This window comes from Triticum dicoccoides, chromosome 2A (genome assembly GCF_002162155.2).
Source record: "Triticum dicoccoides isolate Atlit2015 ecotype Zavitan chromosome 2A, WEW_v2.0, whole genome shotgun sequence".
Lineage (NCBI taxonomy): Eukaryota > Viridiplantae > Streptophyta > Magnoliopsida > Poales > Poaceae > Triticum > Triticum dicoccoides.
The window spans coordinates 376,260,347-376,284,416 of record NC_041382.1 but is presented as its reverse complement, the minus strand read 5'-3'; positions in this window follow the sequence as shown (position 1 = coordinate 376,284,416).

Below are 24,070 nucleotides of genomic sequence, written 5' to 3'. Positions count from 1 at the left end.
AATTTCAAAAGGGCACATCTTAGTAGTAGAATGCAATGAACGATTATAAGAAAATTCAATATGAGGCAAGCATTCTTCCCACATTTTCTTGTTATTCTTCAAAACAGCCCTAAGCATAGTAGACAATGTTCTATTGACTACTTCAGTTTGTCCATCAGTTTGGGGGTGACAAGTAGTACTAAAAAGCAGCTTAGTCCCCAACTTAGCCCATAAACATCTCCAAAAGTGGCTAAGAAATTTAGTATCACGATCTGAAACAATAGTATTTGGCACACCATGTAAGCGAATAATTTCACGAAAGAACAAATCAGCAACATTAACAACATCATCGCTTTTATGACATGGTATAAAGTGTGCCATTTTCGAGAACCTATCCACGACAACAAATATGCTATCCCTCCCCTTCTTTGTTCGAGGTAAACCTAAAACAAATTCCATAGATATATCCTCCCAAGGAACACTAGGTACAGGCAAAGGCATATATAAACCATGAGGATTGAGTCGTGACTTAGCTCTTTGACATGTAGTGCAGCGAGCAACAAAATGCTCAACATCCTGTCTCATCTTTGTCCAAAAGAAATGTGTAGCAAGTATATCCTCCGTCTTCTTGACGCCAAAGTGTCCCATTAATCCTCCTCCATGCGCCTCCTGCAACAACAAAAGACGAACGGAGCTAGCTGGAATGCATAGCTTGTTAGCACAAAACACAAATCCATTGTTAAGAACGAACTTTTTCCAAGTTCTCCCTTCCTTACAATTCTGCAATACATCTTTAAATTCAGCATCATGAACATATTGATCTTTGATGGTCTCCAAACCAAATATTTTAAAGTCAAGTTGTGAAAGCATAGTATAACGACGAGACAAGGCATCAGCAATAACATTTTCTTTACCCTTCTTGTGTTTAATGACATAAGGGGAAGTCTCAATGAATTCAACCCATTTAGCATGTCTACGGTTCAGTTTTGCTTGACTTTTAATGTGTTTCAAAGATTCATGATCAGAATGTATAACAAATTTCTTGGGCCATAAATAATGTTGCCATGTTTCTAAGGTCCGAACAAGAGCATATAATTCTTTATCATAAGTAGAATAGTTCAGACTAGGCCCACTCAATTTTTCAGAAAAGTATGCAACATGTTTTCCATCTTGTAATAACACACCTCCTAATCCAATTCCACTAGCATCACATTCAAGCTCAAAAGTCTTATTGAAATTAGGAAGTTGGAGTAAAGGAGCATGTGTCAACTTATCTTTCAATACCGTGAAGGCTTCTTCCTGTGCGGTACCCCAAACAAAAGGCACATCCTTCTTTGTAAGCTCGTTGAGAGGTGCAGCAATGGTGCAGAAATCTCTCACAAAACGCCTATGGAAACCAGCGAGGCCAAGGAAACTCCTCACTTGTGTGACCGTTTTGGGCTGCGGCCAACTCTCAATAGCTTCAATCTTGGCTTTATCAACTTCAATTCCCTGTGGAGTAACAACATAGCCAAGAAAAGATACTCGGTCGGTGCAAAAGGTGCACTTTCCAAGGTTTCCAAACAAACGTGCATCACGTAGAGCAATAAAAACAGCACGTAAATGTTCCAAATGTTCCTCCAAAGATTTGCTATAAATCCATATGTCATCAAAGTAAACTACCACAAATCGTCCAATGAAAGCACGTAAAACTTCGTTCATTAACCTCATGAAAGTACTAGGTGCATTAGTTAACCCAAAAGGCATGACTAACCACTCATATAATCCAAACTTAGTTTTAAATGCTGTTTTCCATTCATCACCCAATTTCATACGAATTTGATGGTATCCACTATGCAAATCAACTTTGGAGAATATTGTAGAGCCACTCAATTCATCAAGCATATCATCTAGCCTAGGAATAGGATGACGATAACGAATAGTAATATTATTAATGCCTCTATAATCAACGCACATACGCGACGTACCATCCTTTTACGGCACTAACATGATAGGAACAACACAAGGACTAAGGGATTCACGTATATAACCTTTGTCGAGCAGTTCTTGTACTTGACGCATAATCTCCTTCGTCTCCTCTGGATTGGTACGGTATGGTGCACGGTTGGGTAGCGAAGCACCGGGAATTAAGTCAATTTGATGCTCAATCCCTCGAATAGGTGGTAATCCCGGTGGCACGTCTTGTGGAAAGACGTCAGTGAACTCCTGCAAAATGTTAGTGACAGCAGGGGGCAAAGAGGATGGCACGTCCTCGAATGAAAATAATGCCTCTTTGCACACAAAAGCATAGCAAACAGATTTGCTAAAATCTAGCTCATCAATATCAGATTTGGTGGCAAGTAAACATGCACTTTTCAATTTAATTTCAGAAACAACAGTAGATGGTTTATTATTAGGCTTCATTTGGTGCTCAAATTCTTTTGCCACAATCTGATTTTCACTCTTATTTGTCTCCTGTTTTGCTTTATTAGCTCTATTAATATCATCTTTCAAAATGGAATCAGGAGTCATAGGAAGCAAAGTAATATTTTTATCGTTATGAACAAGAGTATACTGATTGTTTCTACCATGGTGTACAGAATTTTTATCAAATTGCCATGGTCTACCAAGTAATAAGGAACATGCTTGCATAGGTACCACATCGCAATCAACATAATCAGCATATGTAGAGATACTAAAATGCACACGAACAGTACATGTTACCTTAACCTTGCCGCTGTTGTTGAACCATTGGATGTAGTAAGGATGTGGATGTGGTCTTGTGGTGAGAGATAGCTTCTCCACCATCTCCATGCTAGCCAAGTTATTGCAGCTCCCTCCATCTATGATCACGCGAACAGAACGTTCCTTCACAACTCCCTTTGTATGGAACAAATTATGCCTCTGATTTTGCTCAGCTTGTGTAACCCGCACACTCAAAATACGTTGAGCAACTAAACATTCATACCTGTCAGCATCTTCGGGAGCCATGTATTGCATCTCATGATCAGAATCGTCTCCACCGTGTTCTTCACGTGTAATAAGAGTCAAGGTCTCCTCATCATAGTCACTAGCGGACTCATACCCACCATCCTCAGTAACAATCATCACACGCTTAGATGGGCATTCTCTCGCATAATGACCTCCACCCTTGCAACATCGACAAATAATATCATGTGTTTGCCCTGTTGATGCCATGGATGAAGAAGAGCTCTTTGCAGGCCCAGAAGGTGTGCTCTTGGAAGATAGTGGTGATTGTGCCTGCTTTATTGTATCACGGTTGGAGGTGGCAGCCGACGGAGGCGCCGGTGTAGCAGAACGTGTGGAAGTAGATGATGCACGTGGTGTCCATGATGAAGGTCGACCTGCAGAAAAGTTAGTCCGCGCCAATGCCTGTCGATCCTGCACTTCACATTCAGCTTTACAAGCAATATGGAATAAACGAGTGATATTAGTATACTCCTTATACTCTAGAATCGTCTGAATCTCTCTATTTAATCCACCCATAAAACGTGCAAGCATAGCTTCATTCTCCTCAACAATACCACATCTAATCATGCCAGTTTGTAATTCCTGATAATATTCTTCTACAGAATTTTTTCCCCTGTCTTAAGCGCTGCAATTTTTGAAGTAATTCACGTTGATAATATGGTGGAACCCAACGAGTACGCATAGCAGTTTTCAAAGCAGCCCAAGTAGCCGGAATAGGATATAATCTACAATGCTCAAACCACCAAACACATGCAAAACTAGTGAATGCACAAACAGCAGCAGGAACACGTCTCTCCTCGGGATATTGTAAACATGTAAATCATTGTTCAGTTTCTAACTCCCAAGTAAGATATATATCAGGAACATATCTACCCACAAATGGTGGAATATTCAATTTTAGTTTAGGGAGATGGTCATGATCTCGTACCTGAGGGTGAGCCCTACCATTGCCATTATTTGCATGTGGACGACCTGGTGGTTGCTGTGCTGGTGGTGGCACGTAGTTCTGATTTTGATCAACCTCATCCTCATAATCTCCCACATAATCATCCTCCTCCACATCAGCAGTAGGAGCCACATAAGTATCAACAGCAGCACTAGTAGTTTGGCCCGACTGAAGAGGGACACGGCTCGCTCGGCGGAGGGCTGTTTCCCGACGTGGAGGTAGTCGATGTTGTTGTTGTTGTTATAGAGGTGCGGCAGGAGCAGCCGGTGGTGGTGGTGGAAAACGCGAAAGCAATTCAGCAAACTTGTTATCGAGCTTTGTTTCAAACGTCTTCTCCATGCCATCTATCTTCTCCATGGCCTCTTCAAATCTGTTTATCACATCGTGCACCTGTCCACTCATCATTTGCTGAAACGTATCATGAAGCTCCTTGTTCGTCAAGTTCTCCCAGTCAGTCTCGTCGGCTTGTGATCCTGGCATGGTTAGCAGCAATAGAAACACACAAGAATATGATCCTACAGACTACTAACAAGTGGTGGTGGTGGCGGCTGTCACAAATCCGTCAAGCAAATATCAAATTCTTACCTGTTCTTACCCAGCAGCAGGCGGTGATCGGCAACCGTTGTAGTCAAAACTCTCAAAAGCTTGGATAGAGCGATTGCCAGGGAGAGTCAAACGCACGATGTAGATGTATGTGGAGCTGGGAAGGCTTATAGTAAGGTAGCAAAAAGGGTCAGCAATAATCAATTCAGAGATGCAAAGTTGAATAAACGCTCAACGACGGTAGTATGCTGGTCCTAGGCTAGACCGTGCTAGAGACGCGAGCCTAGAACACTAACAAAATCACGGCGCTGCACGTAAATAAGGGAAGAGCACACTCTGGAACTCTTTTTTTTCGCTCTTTTTTTTGCGCTCCTTTTTTTTTGCGCTCCTATTTTTTTGCGAAAAATCACTATAATGGCGAGTGTCTCAACACTCTTCCCTCGTCAAACTGATAGGATGGGCACGAAATTTTTTTTTCACTTTTTTTTCGGAAATCAGGGCAGCGACGACGAAAAAGTGCGACAAAAAATCACTATGATGGCACGTGGCTCAAAAGACTCAGAAAAGCCTAAAAATAGGATAGGGAAAAAAATGTGCCCGTGAAAATTTTGGCCTAAAAACTGCCCGGGGGTCTCCAGACTCTTTTTTTTCCGAGATCTACGCAGGCAAGGAAACACGAATCAGAATTTAGATTGATCTCAAGAACAAACCTAATATGAGAAGAACTCGGATTGGTGGTGGATATATGGTTGTGGTATATGGCAGCGGTGGTGGTATATGGTAGCGGTGGTGGTATATGGATACAGATTGGTGGTGGTATATGGATACGGATTGGTGGTGGTATATGGATATGGATTCAGAGCGGCGGCGGATAAGCAAAATTGGTAGATGGGCGATGATGATGGTGCGGCGGCGGCGTGACAACTTATGACCAGAACTCGAAACTCTAAAAGACTAGACTCCAAGACCAGCAACTTGACACGACGATGCAACCGCAAATTCAACAAAGCAAAAACCCTAAAAAGATTATGCAAAGGCTCAGATTGGTTCGGATATGATGAACTAACCCTAATTTTTTTTCTGGCTTTTTCGTGGACTGTAGGTATGAAGAACAGACTCGATCTAATAAACGAAAAATTGTAAAATCTCACCGAGCAACCTGGAAATATGATACCACTTGATAGAGGCTAAGGTGTCCCGATGTTTCGATGAGATGGTGGCTATCGTTTTCTGTGGGAGTCGACCTTGACGATCCGACTACGAACGTGCGAGACGTCGCGCCTTAGCAATCGCTAAACCAACTTCCGAGGGTTATTGACCACGCCGGAGCATGATCAACCTGACCGCGAGGGTCTGTTTCCTGCGAGCAAACGAAGAACAAGCAAGAAACTGAGATTGCAATCGGGATATTGCGAATATAAGATGAAAGCTTTATTGATCAAGGTGGGGTTCTGTGACGTCTTGGTCTGGTCGTTGGACACAAACGAAGTACGCGAAGTTGCAGCTATGGCGAACTTTTAATCTAAACAAAACCCAAAGTCTAAACGACGCCCTAAGGGCTGTATATATGGAGGAAGAGGGGGGAATTTCGTGGCCCTTGAGGGTGGGGTCCGAAACCAACCCTAACTCTTGTTTCCCCACACATACGGACTCTAAAAATAGCCTATACTTAAGTATTTCGAAATTACATGGGCCTGGCCCATTAATAAGGTGACGCAGCACCTAGAATAGCTTATGGACGAATATTATGAAGTGGCATCTTGTATATTTCGTCCAAGGCTTCATGCACTCCTTATGGCGTCTTCAAAGTCCTGAAATCATCACTTGTAACTCCCTTCTTGATCCCCTTGCACATGCCATCAACTCCATGCGTGTTCTTGCTCCAATGTTCATCCTTCTCCAAGCTAGGCCCTTCATTTGTAAGCAAAACAAATGTATCCAATTTAGGCAGCATCATAATCTCATGAACATTAGAATCATTACCAAGAAATGAAAGTACCTGGTAATTTAATTGGCGTGCGCGAGCTCTAGTAATTGGTCCAGTATATGTAACAGTAGGGGCTGTGGGTGTAACAATGGTATTGATGTCCTCATCACTGACGCTGTTTTCAGTAGAATTTCCATGGTGTTGTTTTATGTGCAGAAAACAAAAGTTCTCGGAATGACCTGAAACTCCACGGAATATCTTAGAATAAATAATAAAAAATCCTCACCAAAGATGAAGACCAGGGGGCCCACACCCTGTCCACGAGGGTGGGGGGCGCGCCCCTCCCCCTGGGCGCGCCCCCTACCTCGTGGACCCCCTGGTGGCCCTCCGACGCCAACTCCAACTCCATATATTGGCTTTCGAGGAGAAAAAAATCAGAGAGAAAGTTTCATCGCGTTTTACAATACGGAGCCGCCGCCAAGCCCTAATCTCTCCCGGGAGGGCTGATCTGGAGTCCGTTCGGGGCTCCGGAGAGGGGGATTCGTCACCGTCGTCATCATCAACCATCCTCCATCACCAATTTCATGATGCTCACCGCCGTGCGTGAGTAATTGCATCGTAGGCTTGCTGGACGGTGATGGGTTGGATGAGATTTATCATGTAATCGAGTTAGTTTTGTTAGGGTTTGATCCCTAGTATCCACTATGTTCTGAGATTGATGTTGCTATGACTTTGCTATGCTTAATGCTTGTCACTAGGGCCCGAGTGCCATGATTTCAGATCTGAATCTATTATGTTTTCATGAATATATGTGAGTTCTAGATCCTATCTTGCAAGTCTATAGTCACCTACTATGTGTTATGATCCGGCAACCCCGAAGTGACAATAATCGGGACCACTCCCGGTGATGACCATAGTTTGAGGAGTTCATGTATTCACTATGTGTTAATGCTTTGTTTCGGTTCTCTATTAAAAGGAGGCCTTAATATCCCTTAGTTTCCAATAGGACCCCGCTGCCACGGGAGGGTAGGACAAAAGATGTCATGCAAGTTCTTTTCCATGAGCACGTATGACTATTTACGGAATACATGCCTACATTATATTGATGAACTGGAGCTAGTTCTGTGTCACCCTATGTTATGACTGTTACATGATGAACCACATCCGGCATAATTATCCATCATTGATCCAATGCCTACGAGTTTTGCATATACTGGTTTACTCTTATTTACTTTTCCGTTGCTACTGTTACAATCACTACAAAAATACCAAAAACATTACTTTTGCTGTCTTTACTTTGTTACCGCTACCACCACTATCATATTACTTTGCTACTAAACACTTTGCTACTGATACTAAGTTTCCAGGTGTGGTTGAATTGACAACTCAGCTGCTAATACTTGAGAATATTCTTTGGCTCCCCTTGTGTCGAATCAACAAATTTGGGTTGAATACTCTACCCTCGAAAACTGTTGCGATCCCCTATACTTGTGGGTTATCACACATGAAGCAAGAGGCTCATTAAGCAACACCTCATCCCTCCTTAATAGTATTGGCTTTTCCTATAGACTCAATGTGATCTTGGATCACTAAAATATAAAATGTAGAGTCTTGATCTTGAAGTTTTAGCCAATCCTTTGTCCTTATAATTTTGAGGGATCCACTTTCCTCATCCATGCCATGCCATCCATTGAGCTTTTCCTGAAATATTCATGTTGGAATAATGTTAGCTCAATGAGCTATATGTTGTTAGGAATTACCAAAACCACCCACGGATAGTTGCACTTTCAATCTCCCCCTTTTTGGTAATTGATGACAACATATAGATCAAAGCTTCGACAAATGATAATAAGAATGAAATATATCGTCGCTTTGAGAAGTATGTGATAAGCAAGAGCTCCCCCTAAATTTGTGCATATTTTAAGATTTGCTTTCGACTGCAAATGCACAATGAGTTAGGATCATGGGTTACTCTTCCATGTCACATACATCTTGGTGGAGCGCTCAAAATGATAAGAATTAAATACATGCACTCATCACCAAGCAAAGTGAATGATCAAAATAAGGATAAACTGATAGTAACATCCAACAAGCATAAGTGTAGCTTATGATCAAACACATGAGCATCAATGTCTCACAGATTACGGCATAGTATCTCAAGCACTCAAAAGCAAATAAAGTTTCAACCAAGAAGACAAGAGAGAACAAATGCAAACTCTCTCTCTCGAAGCCTATGATCTATACATTTTTCTCCCCCTTTGGCAACAAGTTACCAAAAAGTTCATAGAAAAAGCATAGCACTAAACGACTCTCAGGCTTGGTCTTTAGTTGGTGGAGTCCGGATGACGCCAAGGATGAAGGCTTCAGTAGACGTAGTTGGAGCTGCTGGGGTAGGAGCTGGAGCTGGTGGAACTGAGGCTGTAGCTGGTGCAGAAGTAGTGGCTCTGGTGTCAGCAACTGGCACTGCAGATGATCTCTGAGCTCTGGGCACTCTGGCAAATGCATCAGTTGTGGTCTTGCCCTTCCTCTCCTGCATATCATCCTATAGTTGCTCCACGGCAGACTGAATCTCAGTTACTTTCACATCTAGGTCATAGAACTTTTGTTCCATGATTCTTTCCAGGTTCTCTTGGTTTCGAGTCAGGGTGGCCAGTCCTTTCTCAATTCTCAGAGTGGATGCTATCAGGTAACTGAGCTGCTCCTGCTTGTTCTTCAAGAAGTACTCAGATGCCTCCTCTTGAGTTGGCATCTTGGCAGCTTTCTCCATCTTTGCCTTCTCCTTCTTCAGCAATGTCAGGCACTGGGGCCTTGTTCTTTTCAGTAGCAGATATATTCCTGGTGTTCCTCTTAGGTGCACTCTTGGGCTTGGAGGCAGCTTTGGGTGCTTCCTTGGGCTTGGATGAAGTAGCCCCTGACCTTATGGCATCACCCATAAGCTTCTGTGCCTTGGGTGCTGGTGCAACAACCTCTTCTTCATCTTCTTCTCCCTCAGAGTCTCTCCTCATGGAGGGTTTGCCAAGAACTCTGGCAGTTGTGGTTCTGACTCTCTTCTTCTTCTTATCTTGGCCACGTGCTTCCTCTTCAGATTCCATGGTAAACTTCATGGTTTCTTCAGTTGCAGCCTTCCTAGGCTTAGAAGTAGGAACTCTTCTTGCAGGTGTGATGCGGAGCATCCTTCAATCATCCCCATGGACTCTACAGCAACACATCCAACCCCTCAAGGACCTATGACTCGAGCACGTGCAAGAGCTCTTGAAACCGAGGTGACATCACTCCTCTCACAATTCCCTTTCGATTCACATGAGACATGGTTACTACCTCAAACGGAAACGCTATGCATACTCAGGTACCAAGGAGTTCACCGTGAAGAAGCTAGGAAGCAAGGAGAACTGGAAGCGGAAGACATGCATGAAGACAGAGAGGAAAAAGCACCAAGGACCAGGGTGGCCAGACGATCCGGACGGCGGCCCGGACGATCCGGACAGAGCCCGGACGATCCGGACCCCGGCCCGGACGATCCGGCTAATTCGACCAAAGACTACAGAAGCCTCCCCCTGAAGCCGGATCATCTGGACCCCGTCCCGGATCATCCGGACCGTGCCCGGACGTCCGGACCGCCAGCCGGACATCCGGCCCTGCGCCTCCACCAGCCGAGTCTCCGGATCATCCGGGCCTCCACCCGGATCATCCGGACCAGCCCGGATCATCCGGCTTCGGACCCGGATCATCCGGCCAGCGCCTGTGTGCGCGTGTTGGGCTGAGCCCGTGTACCCCTTTGCCCCCTAGCCTATAAATAGGACTCCTCCTCCTCCTTTTGAGAGTTAGCATTGGATTAGCTCATGTTTGTGTGAGAGCCTTTGCTCATCCACTTGGATACTTCTCCTCAGAGATCAGGACCTCTCCGGAGAAGATCCCCAAGTGGATTCAAGACCCCTCTTTAGGGAAGAACATCAAGGCCTCCTCTTGGAGAAGAACGATTCTGTTGTATCCTTTCCCTTTGTTGATTGTGGATCATATGTATCACTTATGTGTGTGGTGATCTAGCACTTGTGTGATCGATTCCTTGTTGGTTGAGTGATTCTCTCTCGTTTTCCCCGTGTTTTCCCTTTGTGCTTCCGCGTGTTCTTCGTGTCTCCCCGTAGGATCCACTCCAAACGTGAAAGATCGTCGCTATAGGGTTCCACCCTACATCATTATGGTATCATGAGCCACGTTGATCACGTTTTGGAGCCCCTACCCCTCTTTTTCTAGCTTGATTTTGTTGTTTTCGTCCTAAATCCGAAAATCCCCACCAAAAGTAACCCCAAATTTTTTTTTGTGATTTGTTAGTTTTGATGATGTTTTGTTGATTTTGATCCGTGGATTCGGTGTGTAACTCGTGGATCTTGCTTTTCCCCACCTTCTTCCCCTCGAAATCCATCCAAAATCCGCGGAATCGCCGAATTTCTCGCCGTTTTTGAGTTCTTCCCGAACAGTTCCCGACCGCGTTTGACCTGCCCGGATCATCCGGACGCGCCCGGATCATCCGGCTCCTGGCCCGGATCATCCGGCTTCCTCCGCCGAAACTGCATTTTTGCAGTCCTCCACCACCACCACCTACGTCCACATACCCCCCCACCCCAACCACCAACACTTCCACCTGCCAAACCCCAGCAACACAACCTCCATACTACCATTCGACTTTGGGTTCGAGAATTTGAGTGAGATTTCCGTGTCCTTTTGTGTTTCGGCTATTTAGGTACGGTGCGACGTCAACAACTACCACTCATTTTTGTCGACTACTCATCTTCGCTACGGACGGTAACTTCGACGACATCTTTGTCATACCTTGAAATTGCATTGATAACCATCATATACCATCTTTTGCGTTGCTTACCCATCGAGACTAGCCATTGAGTATTGCCGGCAACGTGACTTGTGCACATTAGTAAGCATACCCCATATCATATATATCATCGTGGTGCATATCTCGGAATCAACTTGTGTGTCACAAAGTTGTCATCGCATACACAATTACTATCTTGGTTCGTGAAGTTTGCATAAGAAAAGAGCTCAAAAGAGAAAGAGCCACTCAAGCTTTTAAGCAAAGAGGAAATATAAGCAAAGAGCTTATGAGCAAGAAGCATAGCATCATACAACATTAAGATTGTCATATAAGATCATCTTGGATCATTGCACCGAAATACCATACATATCGCATACTTGGGATAGAGATCGTTGAATTTTTGCCTAGTAGGTTGTGCACAAGCTCCGTATCCGCCTATTGTGCAATCATGCTAGCGTCTCTCTAGTATTGTGCAACAAGAGCATTTTAGTGGATTCCACATTTTGGCTCACTTTTGGTTTGCACAATCCCATTTATCTATTTGCGTGTGTGTTTCCGTGTACCACTACTTTCTTGGTCTACTTGTTACATTTGCGAATTTGCGAATCCTTTTCAACATTTTTGAGTCAAGCTAACAATTGCAATCAATTTTGTGCCACCATCCTAACCAAGCTCCACCAAAAGCTTTTACTTGTGTAGGTGTGAGAATCGACAAGGATTGGTACCAATAGCGCTATTTCATTGTCCACATTTGAGTGAACTTGATTCATCTTCAATTTAGGTCAAAGGTACATTGGTATTAGTTCTTCTCCTTCGACCACTCACAATTTTACTTGGTATGATGGATAGGCCAAGTTCTTCTACAAATCCACCTCTCATCGAGAACGGCGACGACATGTCATCATTCGTCACAAAGAGCCACCTCTTTGGTGCTCAAAGGGCGTTACACCAAGAGCAACAAGCTATGAGCGACCGCATCGACAACCTCGCCACCGACTTGCGACTCTCCGAGCAACGTACAAGAGACTACTTCGACGACAAGTTCGACTCTCACAAGCAAGAAAATGATGCAAGAATGGACGAGATCCGCGCCTTGATGAGGAACCGGCATCATTCCACTTCTTCCTCCTCAAGACGGAGCCGCTCGAGTCGACACCCCGATGACACCTTCTCCGGCTCAAGTACACCGTCATCGACCATTCTTCGACGAGCCGCGCATCAAGACCGTCATGCATCTCGGAACCCACTACAAGACAAGCATCCACAAGAGCAAGTCGATGAGCAAGTCCCTCGTCCTCCATCAAACCAAGTGGCTTTTGCTCAAGCTCAAGAACGACAACGACTACGGCGACAAGAAGAAGAACGAGCGCGTCTACACCAAGAACAACAAGATGCCGAGGCTCAACGTCTTCAACAACAACAACGAGAAGCGCAAGCGCTTGAGGCGCAACGTGCCCTTCAAGAATCAAGTCGAGCCATCGCCAACCGCAATCGCGAACGGCGCAATCAAGAGGAAGCCCTTCGAGAAGAAATCCAAGAGAGGAACTACCATCCGCGTGCGCAACGGCAAGCTCCACAAGCCCCTCCTCAAGCTCGTCAAGCTCCCCTTCAACCTCAAGTTCAACAAGAGCAAGTTGATCATGGACTTCCTCCGCGCCAAGAGCAACATGAGGATGACTACCCTCCACGCCAAGGACGTCATCATCACCATCGCCAACAACACAATGAAGAGCAACGCTATGGCAAGCTCAAGTTCACAATGCCCAAGTTCAAGGGAAGCAATGATCCGGAAGAGTACCTCTCATGGGCATTGAAGGTCGACAAAATCTTTCGTTTGCACAACTATGAGGAAGAGAAGAAGATCGCTATGGCATCACTTGAGTTCCAAGACTATGTGCTCATATGGTGGGAACAAGTCCTTGAACGCCGGGAAGCAAGAGGTGAACCTCCAATCACCACTTGGGCTCAAATGAAGGATGTCATGCGAGCACGTTTTGTGCCAACCTACTACAACCGCGATCTCTTCAAGAAGCTACAACTCCTCAAGCAAGGAACAAAGAGTGTTGAAGAATACTACAAGGAAATGGAGATTGCCATGATTCGAGCCAATGTCACGGAAGATGATGAGAAAACAATCGCACGATTCTTGAATGGACTCAATCATCCCATCAAGAAGATCGCCGACTTCCAACCCTACTCCAACCTCATTGAGCTCGTGCATCAAGCTACAAAGGCGGAACGTCAAGTGCAAGATGACTTCAAGTACGCCAAGTACTCCTACAAGACACACGGCTTCTCCAACATCCAAGCTTCAACAACTCCTCCAACTTCGACATCAACCAAACCTTCTCCAAGCAACGACGACAAGTCAAGTTACAAGAAAACTTCCCCAAGTTCAAGTCGTCTTCCTCCTACTACAAGCAACTTCAAGCCGCGTGCTTCATCATCTACTCCGACCGATGAGACCATCAAAACAAGCTCCTTCAAGTGTTTCACTTGTGGCGGCCGAGGCCACAAGTCCTATGAATGCACCAACAAGCGCACCATGATCCTCAACGACGATGGCACCTACGACTCAATGAGTGAAGATGAAATGGAAGCCATTGAGCAAGTGGCCATGCGCCGGCACGTGAACGAGGATGAAGATGATCAAGTCTTTTGTGATGAGGATTGGAGCCCCGCTCTCGTTGTCTCCAAAGTCTTGACACTTCAACATCAACAAGAAGAAGACCAAAGATGCCACATCTTCCACACTAAGGCCGGCATCAAGGGAAGGTCCGTCAAGGTCTTCATCGATGGAGGTAGTTGCCACAACTTGGCAAGTGAAGAACTATGTTCAAAACTTCAATTGATCAAGAAGAAGCACCCGCACCCCTACAAGGTTCAATGGCTAAGTGACTCCGGCACTATACGAGTCGAGCATACGGTCCAAGTCTCTTTCAAAATAGGTGCTTATGAAGACACTTTAGAATGTGATGTGGTCCCAATGACCGTTTGCCACCTCCTTCTTGGTCGACCATGGCAATTCGACCGTGGTGTCATCCACAATGGGCGAACCAATCACTATAGCTTCAAGATGAAAGGGAAGGAGTATGTGCTACGACCTATGTCTCCTAGTCAAGTGATAGCCGACAAGCAAGCCACCCACCATAGAGAGAAGAGTGAGAAAGTCACCCACCCAAAAGTGAGTGAGAGCCACAAGCCAAATATGAGTGCCTCTTCGCCTAGAGAGAAAAACCTCATCCTATTCGCCACCAAAAGTGAGATAAGAGAAGTGTGTGAGAACCCATCGAGTGTGATGCACTTTGTCCTTGTGTGCAAGGATGGAGAACCAAAAACTAACACTTCTCACGAGCTACCTTTAGTGTTTCAATCTCTTTTGCAGGAATTCCAAGATGTTTTCCCCGATGAGCTACCTCCGGGTCTACCTCCTCTACGAGGCATTGACCATCGAATCGACCTCATCCCCGGAGCGCCACTTCCAAACAAAGCTCCATACCGAGTCAATCCTGAAGAAACCAAGGAGATTCAACGGCAAGTACAACAACTCATCGACAATGGTCATGTACGTGAAAGCTTAAGCCCTTGTGCCGTTACCGTTATACTTGTGCCTAAGCCCGATGGAAGTTTCCGCTTGTGTTCTGATTGTAGACCTATAAATGCTATTACCGTTCGCTATAGGCATCCCATTCCTCGCTTAGATGATATGCTTGATGAACTTAGTGGAGCCAACTTTTTCTCAAAAATAGATCTTAAAAGTGGCTATTACCAAATTCGCATTCAAGAAGGTGATGAATGGAAAACTGCTTTTAAAACCAAATTTGGCTTATATGAGTGGTTAGTTATGCCTATGGGTTTATCAGAAGCTCCCGGTACCTTCGTGCGTCTTATGCATCATGTGCTTAGACCTTACATTGGAGTATTTGTTGTGGTTTACTTTGATGACATTCTTGTGTTTAGCAAAACAATGAAAGACCATATTAATCATGTTAAATCTGTTTTGCAAACCCTTCGCAAGGAAAGCCTTTATGCAAATTTGAAAAAATGCACGTTTGGTGTTGACAAAGTGGTTTTCTTGGGATTTGTTGTCTCTTCAAAAGGAGTTCATGTTGACGAAACTAAAATTGAGGCAATTAAAACTAGGCCCCAACCAACCAATTTGCAACAAGTGCGTAGTTTCCTTGGCCTTGCAGGATTTTATCGCTGATTTGTGAAAAACTTTAGCACAATAGCCATTCCTTTGCATGCCTTGAGCAAGAAGAATACTCCTTTTGTTTGGGGAACTTTGCAATCAACCGCTTTTGATGAGCTCAAGTCTTTGCTTACTCATGCTCCGATTCTTGCTTTGCCCAATTTTGACAAAACTTTTGAGGTTCATTGTGATGCAAGTGGTACCGGAATTGGCGGAGTTTTGATGCAAGAAAAACGAGCCATTGCTTATTTTAGTGAAAAACTCTCCGGCGCTCAACTTAACTATCCCGTATATGACAAAGAATTGTATGCTTTAGTGCGTGTCCTACATGTTTGGGAACATTATCTTAGACCTCATGAATTTGTCATCCATACCGATCATGAAACGCTTAAGTACTTAAAAGGTCAAACTAAATTGAACAAGCGTCATGCAAAATGGAGTGAATTTATTGAATCTTTCCCATATGTGATTAAGTACATTAAGGGTAAGGAAAATGTAGTTGCCGATGCACTTTCTCGCATATGCACGCTTGTGACTAAACTTGAGTTGAATGTCATTGGCTTTGAACACATAAAAGACTTGTATGCCAATGATCCATCTTTTGCACCTCATTATGCTAAATGTTTGATGCATACATCTTGGGAACGATATTACATCAAGGATGGTTATCTTATGAGAGCTAACAAACTATGCATTCCCGAGTCTTCTCTTCGTTTGCTACTTTTGCAAGAGGCTCATGGAGGTGGACTCATGGGACACTTTGGATGCGACAAGACTTTCGCCACGCTCTCCAAGAACTACTTTTGGCCAAAGATGTTCCGCGACGTCTCACGCTTCACCACACGATGCTCTACATGTTGCAAAGCTAAGTCAAAAGCTCAATCCCATGGTCTTTACATGCCACTTCCTATTCCTTATCAACCTTGGGAAGACATTAGTATGGATTTTGTACTTGGTTTGCCTAGAACTCAACATGGAAAGGATTCCGTGTTTGTCATTGTGGACCGATTTTCTAAGATGGCACATTTCATTCCTTGCAACAACATAGACGATGCTTCACATATTGCAAATCTCTTTTGTAGGGAAATCTTGCGCCTCCATGGAGTACCAAAGACAATCGTCTCCGACCGCGACGTCAAGTTCTTGAGTTACTTTTGGAAGACTCTATGCACCAAGCTCGGAATCAAGCTCTTGTTCTCATCCGCATACCATCCTCAAACTGACGGCCAAACGGAGGTGACGAACCGGACACTATCCACTCTACTTTGCGTGTTGATCAAGAAGAACATCAAGGAGTGGGAGGCGTGTCTACCCATCGCCGAGTACGCCTACAACCGCGCAAGACATACGACTACCGGCAAGTCCCCCTTCGAGGTCGTCTACGGCTTCAACCCACTGTCCCCATTGGACATTCTACCTCTTCCTCTACAAGAGCGCACCAATATCGACGCAATTGCCCGTGCAAGCTACATCAAGAAGATGCATGAAGATACAAGAAACACCATCGAGCACCAAGTACAACGACTAGCGACCAAGCTCAACATCAACAAACAACCCATGATCTTCAACATAGGCGATCTCGTGTGGCTACACCTTCGCAAGGAACGCTTCCCCAATGAACGCAAGTCCAAACTACTACCTCGAGCCGATGGACCCTTCAAGGTGTTAGCACGCTACAACAACAACGCCTACAAGCTCGACCTACCAAGCAACAAGTACAACGTGAGCGACACCTTCAACATCAAAGACCTCTCGCCTTTCCATGGTGATGAAGATCTAGATCCGAGGTCGGATCCTTTCGAAGGGAGGGGATATGATGCGGAGCATCCTTCCATCATCCCCATGGACTCTACAGCAACACATCCAACCCCTCAAGGACCTATGACTCGAGCACGTGCAAGAGCTCTTGAAACCGAGGTGACATCACTCCTCTCACAATTCCCTTTCGATTCACATGAGACATGGTTACTACCTCAAACGGAAACGCTATGCATACTCAGGTACCAAGGAGTTCACCGTGAAGAAGCTAGGAAGCAAGGAGAACCGGAAGAGGAAGACATGCATGAAGACGGAGAGGAAAAAGCACCAAGGACCAGGGTGGCCGGACGATCCGGACGGCGGCCCGGACGATCCGGACGGCGGCCCGGACGATCCGGACAGAGCCCGGATGATCCGGACCCCGGCCCGGACGATCCGGACAGAGCCCGGATGATCCGGACCCCGGCCCGGACGATCCGGCTAATTCGACCGAAGACTACAGAAGCCTCCCCCCTGAAGCTGGATCATCCGGACCCCGTCCCGGATCATCCGGACCCTTCCCGGACGTCCGGACCGCCAGCCGGACATCCGGCCCTGCGCCTCCACCAGCCGAGTCTCCGGATCATCCGGGCCTCCACCCGGATCATCCGGACCAGCCCGGATCATCTGGCTTCAGACCCGGATCATCCGGCCAGCGCCTGTGTGTGCGTGTTGGGCTGAGCCCTTGTACCCCTTCGCCCCCTAGCCTATAAATAGGACTCCTCCTCCTCCTTTTGAGAGTTAGCATTGGATTAGCTCATGTTTGTGTGAGAGCCTTTGCTCATCCACTTGGATACTTCTCCTCGGAGATCAGGACCTCTCCGGAGAAGATCCCCAAGCGGATTCAAGACCCCTCTTTAGGGTAGAACAAAAAGGCCTCCTCTTGGAGAAGAACGATTCCGTTGTATCCTTTCCCTTTGTTGATTGTGGATCATATGTATCACTTATGTGTGTGGTGATCTAGCACTTGTGTGATCGATTCCTTGTTGGTTGAGTGATTCTCTCTCGTTTCCCCCGTGTTTTCCCTTTGTGCTTCCGCGTGTTCTTCGTGTCTCCCCGTAGGATCCACTCCAAACGTGAAAGATCGTCGCTATAGGGTTCCACCCTACATCAAGCTGCCTTTTTCTACATTCCATGCTTGATAGCTGCAGCTAAGCCATATTCTTTCTTGAGCACCTTCTTCTTAGATGTGGCTTCCTCCTCTGCCACATAATCCTCATCCTCTGATTCAGAAGTTCTCTTCTTGCTAGCTCTAGTGGTAGCCTTAGGCAAGTTGCTTGGGGTGCTCCTGCTACCCTCATCAGAGCTGCTAGAGGGACTAGTGCCCTCACTCATATGAACCTGCTCCTCAGATTTGTTCTGGCTGTCACTCTGATCAGACATGTTGCAAACTCTGACTGTTGACCCTGTGAATAGGTTATAGATGAGATAGAGTGGATGAGCATCACAAAATGCAGAGATTTTTGCAAAAGAATGAGTCAAAAATTTAGTTTTAGTTTTCCACATAAAGCATTTCGGATCAACCGATTTGCAAACTCGGTGATACCGAAGCAGCTTTTGGAACCTAAACTAGTGAACTCGGTCGGATCGAGTCACAGTTCGGTGGCACCAAGACTGCTAGGGTTTCACAAAGTCCTGAACTCGGTCTCACCGATTTGTAATTCTCGGTCAGACCGAGAACCACATGTGAAATGGCCGTGGCCGAATCGGTGGAACCGAGTTCCGCAACCCGGAGGGTCCGAGATGGTTTCGGCGGAAACCTAAACCTAAATTTTCGAATCGCAACTATTCTATGGATTGATTTGACTGGATAGGAGTGTTTCAATTGTAGCAAGAATCATAATGAACACAATGTGCTAGGAATCAGACGGGGATAGCACTGTGATCGATTCCATACCCCAGTTCGGCGATGGACTCACTACGGCGGCAACGGTGGAGACGAAATCCGTTGACGGCGGCGGAGACCAGCGACAGGAGGCGGCTGGCGACAAGGAGGACGATCCGGAGACCCAGGAGGCAGAGCGAGCTATGCGCAGGCGAAGAGGTTTTGGAGAAATTTCCAAAATTTTGCCCGTGAGTATATATAGCCCGACCCTGTCGGTGTGACCGAGTGGAACAACTCGGTGGCACCGAGATGCATAACTGTTGACAGTTATAGCAACTCGGTGTGACCGAAAAGTTCAAATCGGTTGCACCAAGGTAAAAACCTAGATCGACTTAGTGATCTCGGTATGACCGAAATGTAGGAATCGGTCAGACCAAAAAGCACAAAGATGTTTTGGAAGTTTAAGTCTATGACAAATCGGGGACTCCGAGTGCTCCTCACACAGAGTGGTTTGAATCTGACTTGATCAAATTTTGTGATGTAGCATGAATAGAGTTTGAGACGAGAAAAGCATAGATAGCTAGAGAGGGTTCTTAGGCATTCTTGTCCATCCACTTGGCAAAAGAAAAGAAAACCAATCAATCAAATCAACAAGTGGATGTCCTCGAATGAGTAAAATATGCAATCAACATGCTCACACAATAAAATGGCAATTGAAATATGTGGCAAAGCATGCACAACCAATTCTAGCATCTATGAAGCAATTGGCGATGACTAGGTCATCTATATATGAGTATATTGACTTAGGAGTCAAATGAGAACATTTGATCATAGGTCATACTCATCATTTAAGCACAAGTGGGGTTACCACTTTTACATAAAGCATTGTTGTGTTCACATCATTAGAGTTGCTTTAGCTCAAGTCTTAGAGTAAAGCTCCCCCTAGATGTGATATCCCCCCTAAGAGGGATGAACTAACCTTGGGTTTTGTCGATGATGACTTCATGTAGATGTTGAAGATGTGGATGCTCAATGTTGATGTAGATCAATTGGAGCTATCCAGTCGAGTGAGTTGCACTTTCAATACCTACATGGGTTAGTCCCACAAGGAACAAGCAAGGATATCCATAGACATAGAGTGATGCACACACAAGATGATGTCTATGAAAGCTTTTAGGTTACCTTGTCCTTTGACTTACCAACAAGAGGGTTTGTGACTCCTTGAACTAGTGCAAGATGTGGAAGTTGATTGCACTTGTTCTTGCCAAGATGATAAGAGTGAAGTATGTTGGCGGAGTCACCCTCAAGAACTCTCTAGTTCTTCTTCTTTTGGATCCACACCATCTTGATGGGAATCCTCGGAGTTGTAATTGTACTTGATGAAGTGGAACTTGAAGTAGTCTTGGGAATCCACTTGACTAAGGTCTTAGGAGCTTCTTCAAATGCATCAATTTCCTCTTGAAGCTTGTCCTTGCCTTTTTGCTTGTAGTCTTGTGGTGGAAGATCATCTTGAGCTTGTGTCCCTTTGAAAGAAGTGGGATCATACTTCTCTTGTTGAGGAACAAACTTTGTCTTGGGGTATTGATCTTCTTCCCACTCAACTACATTGGCATTGAACTTTCGTTCAAAACCAACATCTTGATTCTTTCGGTGCCTTCCTTGCTTGCGTACAATTTCCTCGAATTGCTTACTTCCGGCAAGGCTCTTGTAAACTCCTTTCTCTATAATTCCATTCAATAGGCTATTTTATTGCTCAAGTGTAACTTGGCTAAGAGAACCATTAGTGGAATCAAGAGAACTACTAGAAGCAACAATATTGGATTTAACATGATCATTGTTACTACTAGAGGAAGAACCTTTCTTGTTCTTGTTACTAGACTTGACTTGAGGCATGTAAGTGGATAAGAGTAAACGCTTGGCAATGTAAGAAGAACTTTTCTTACGAAGATCATCATTTATTGCTTTTAAGAACTCATGCTCTTGCTCAAGGTTGAGCTTTTCAAAGCGTAATTTCTCATGTGTCCTTAAAAGTTCTCAATGATCTCCTAAGATAGTTTCATGAGCTAACTTAAGAATGTTTAGTTCTTTAGTTAGAGACTCAATCTTCTTCTTATCATTGTCATTCGTTTTATCTTGATTAGCATGATTAACTGACATTTCATCATAGTATTCATCACTAGAGTTGTCAACAAGTAAATCATCATCACCTAACAAGTCATCTTCATCACTATTGAAATCAACATACTCGGGATGTGATACCTTTGGGCCTTTAGCCATGAAGCATGTTCCAACTCCTTCATTTGGTGAGTCAAATATGTCGTAGGAGTTGGTTGACACAAGTGCTAGACCGGCAACACCTTCATCTTGAGTATATTCGGAATCGGAGTGATAGCTTCTCTCGGAGTGGTTGTCGGAGTCGGAGCCGGATACCCATTCACCAACATGAGCTTGATGTCTTTGTTTTGTTTAGCTCCTTGATGATTTATCCTTTCTTTCCGAATCCTTGCTTCTCCGTGAGTGTCTTCGTTCATAATGATCATCTCTACTCCTTCTTTCTCTTGATGGTGATTCTTATCTTCTACTTCTTCTTTTGGGAGAGTCTTCTCTTCTCTTGTAGGGAGCCGTACACTCATTGGAATAGCGTCCAGGCCTCCCACAATTGTAGCAGTTTCGCTCTCGACTAGATGATCTTCTATCATTGTAGGACCTTGACTTGGAGCTTCTATCTTTGCTTCTACTCTTGTAGAACTTGTTGAAGTTCTTCACCATTAAGCTCAATTCTTCATTGAAGGTTTGCTTCTCACTTGATGATGTGGAGGCTTCACATGAGGCTTTGTAAGCACCACTTGATTTGTTGTGAAGTTCCTCTTTATCCTTGAGTGACATCTCATGAGCAACAATTCTTCCAATGACTTCCGTTGGCTTGAGATCTTTGTAATTGGGCATCATTTGGATCAATGTGCACACAGTATCATATTTTCCATCCAAGGCTCTTAGGATCTTCTTGATGATGAATCAATCGGTCATCTCTTCACTCCCTAAGCCGGCAATTTCATTTGTGATAAGAGCAATCCTAGAGTACATTTCAGTGACACCTTCACCATCCTTCATTTTGAACTTGTCAAGTTGACTTTGAAGCACATCCAATTTGGATTCCTTGACGGAGTCGGTACCTTCGTGCATATCAATCAAAGTATCCCAAATTTCCTTTGCATTCTCAAGACGGCTGATTTTGTTGAATTCTTCGGGGCACAATCCGTTGAAGAGAATATCACAAGCTTGAGCGTTGTATTGCAGCATCTTCAACTCTTCCGCGGTAGCTTCATGGTTTGGTTCTTTTCCATCAAAGAAGTCACCTTGCAAGCCAACACACACAATAGCCCAAACGGCGGGGTTATGTCCAAGAATATGCATTTTCATCTTATGCTTCCAACTAGCAAAATTAGTACCATCAAAGTAAGGACCTCTACGGTGATAATTTCCCTTGCTAGACGCCATACTCTCCTAGGTTGTGAAACCAAGGCTATGACCACCAAAAGCTATGGAAATCAAAGCAAATGGAGACCAAAGCTCTGATACCACTTGTAGGATCGGAAGTATGTCTAGAGGGGGGGTGATTAGACTACATGACCAAATAAAAATCTATCATTTTCCCAATTTTAGTTCTTGGCAGATTTTAGCTATCTTAGCACAAGTCAAGCAATCTCCACATAATTCAAGCAAGCATGCAAAAGAGTATATGAGCAGCGGAAAGTAAAGCATGCAACTTGCAAGAATGTAAAGGGAAGGGTTTGGAGAATTCAAACGCAATTTGAGACACGGATGTTTTGGCGTGGTTCCGATAGGTGGTGCTATCGTACATCCACGTTGATAGAGACTTCAACCCACGGAGGGTAACGGTTGCGCGAGTCCGCGGAGGGCTCCACCCATGAAGGGTCGACGAAGAAGCAACCTTGTCTATTCCATCATGGCCGTTGCCCATGAAGGACTTGCCTCACTAGCGGTAGATCTTCACAAAGTAGGCGATCTCCTTGCCCTTACAAACTCCTTGGTTCAACTCCACAATCTTGTCAGAGGCTCCCAAGTGACACCTAGCCAATCTAGGAGACACCACTCTCCAAGAAGTAACAAATGGTGTGTTGATGATGAACTCCATGCTCTTGTGCTTCAAATGATAGTCTCCCCAACACTCAACTCTCTCTCACAGGATTTGGATTTGGTAGAAAGAAGAGTTGAGTGGAAAGCAACTTGGGGAAGGCTAGAGATCAAGATTCATATGGTTGGAATGGAATATCTTGAGCTCAACACAAGTGTAGGTGGTTCTCTCTCAGAACATGTGAGTTGGAAGTGTAGATGTGTTCTGATGGCTCTCTCCATGAATGAAGAGGAGGTGGAGGGGTATATATAGCCTCCACACAAAATCCAACCGTTACACACAATTTACCAATCTCGGTGGGACCGAATCATTAAACTTGGTCGGACCGATTCAGCAAATCTAGTGACCGTTAGGATTTTCGGTGGGACTGAGATGCAACTCGGTAGGACCGATATGGTTAGGGTTTTGGGCATAATGTAATCTCGGTGTGACCGATTACACAAACTCGATGGGACCGATTTTGATAATAAGCTAACCAGAGAGTTGGTCAGGTAAACTCGGTGGGACCGATTCACTCTTTTCGGTGAGACGGAAATGTTATGAAAGGGAAACAGTGAGTTTACATTGCAATCTCGGTGGGACCGATCGCTCACTTCGGTTAGACCGAAACATTACGAAGGGAAACAGAGAAATTGCAATCCCATCTCGGTGAGACCGAGATCCCTATCGGTGAAACCGAATTTCTAGGGTTTGTGGCAGTGGCTATGACAAATGAAACTCGATGGCGCCGGATAGAAAGAATTGGTGGGGCCGAGTTTGACTTTTGGTTTAGGTCAAATGTGGATGTGGGAAGATAGTTGAGGGTTTTGGAGCATATCACTAAGCACATGAAGCAAGATGCTCATTAAGCAACACCTCATCCCTCCTTAATAGTATTGGCTTTTCCTATAGACTCAATGTGATCTTGGAT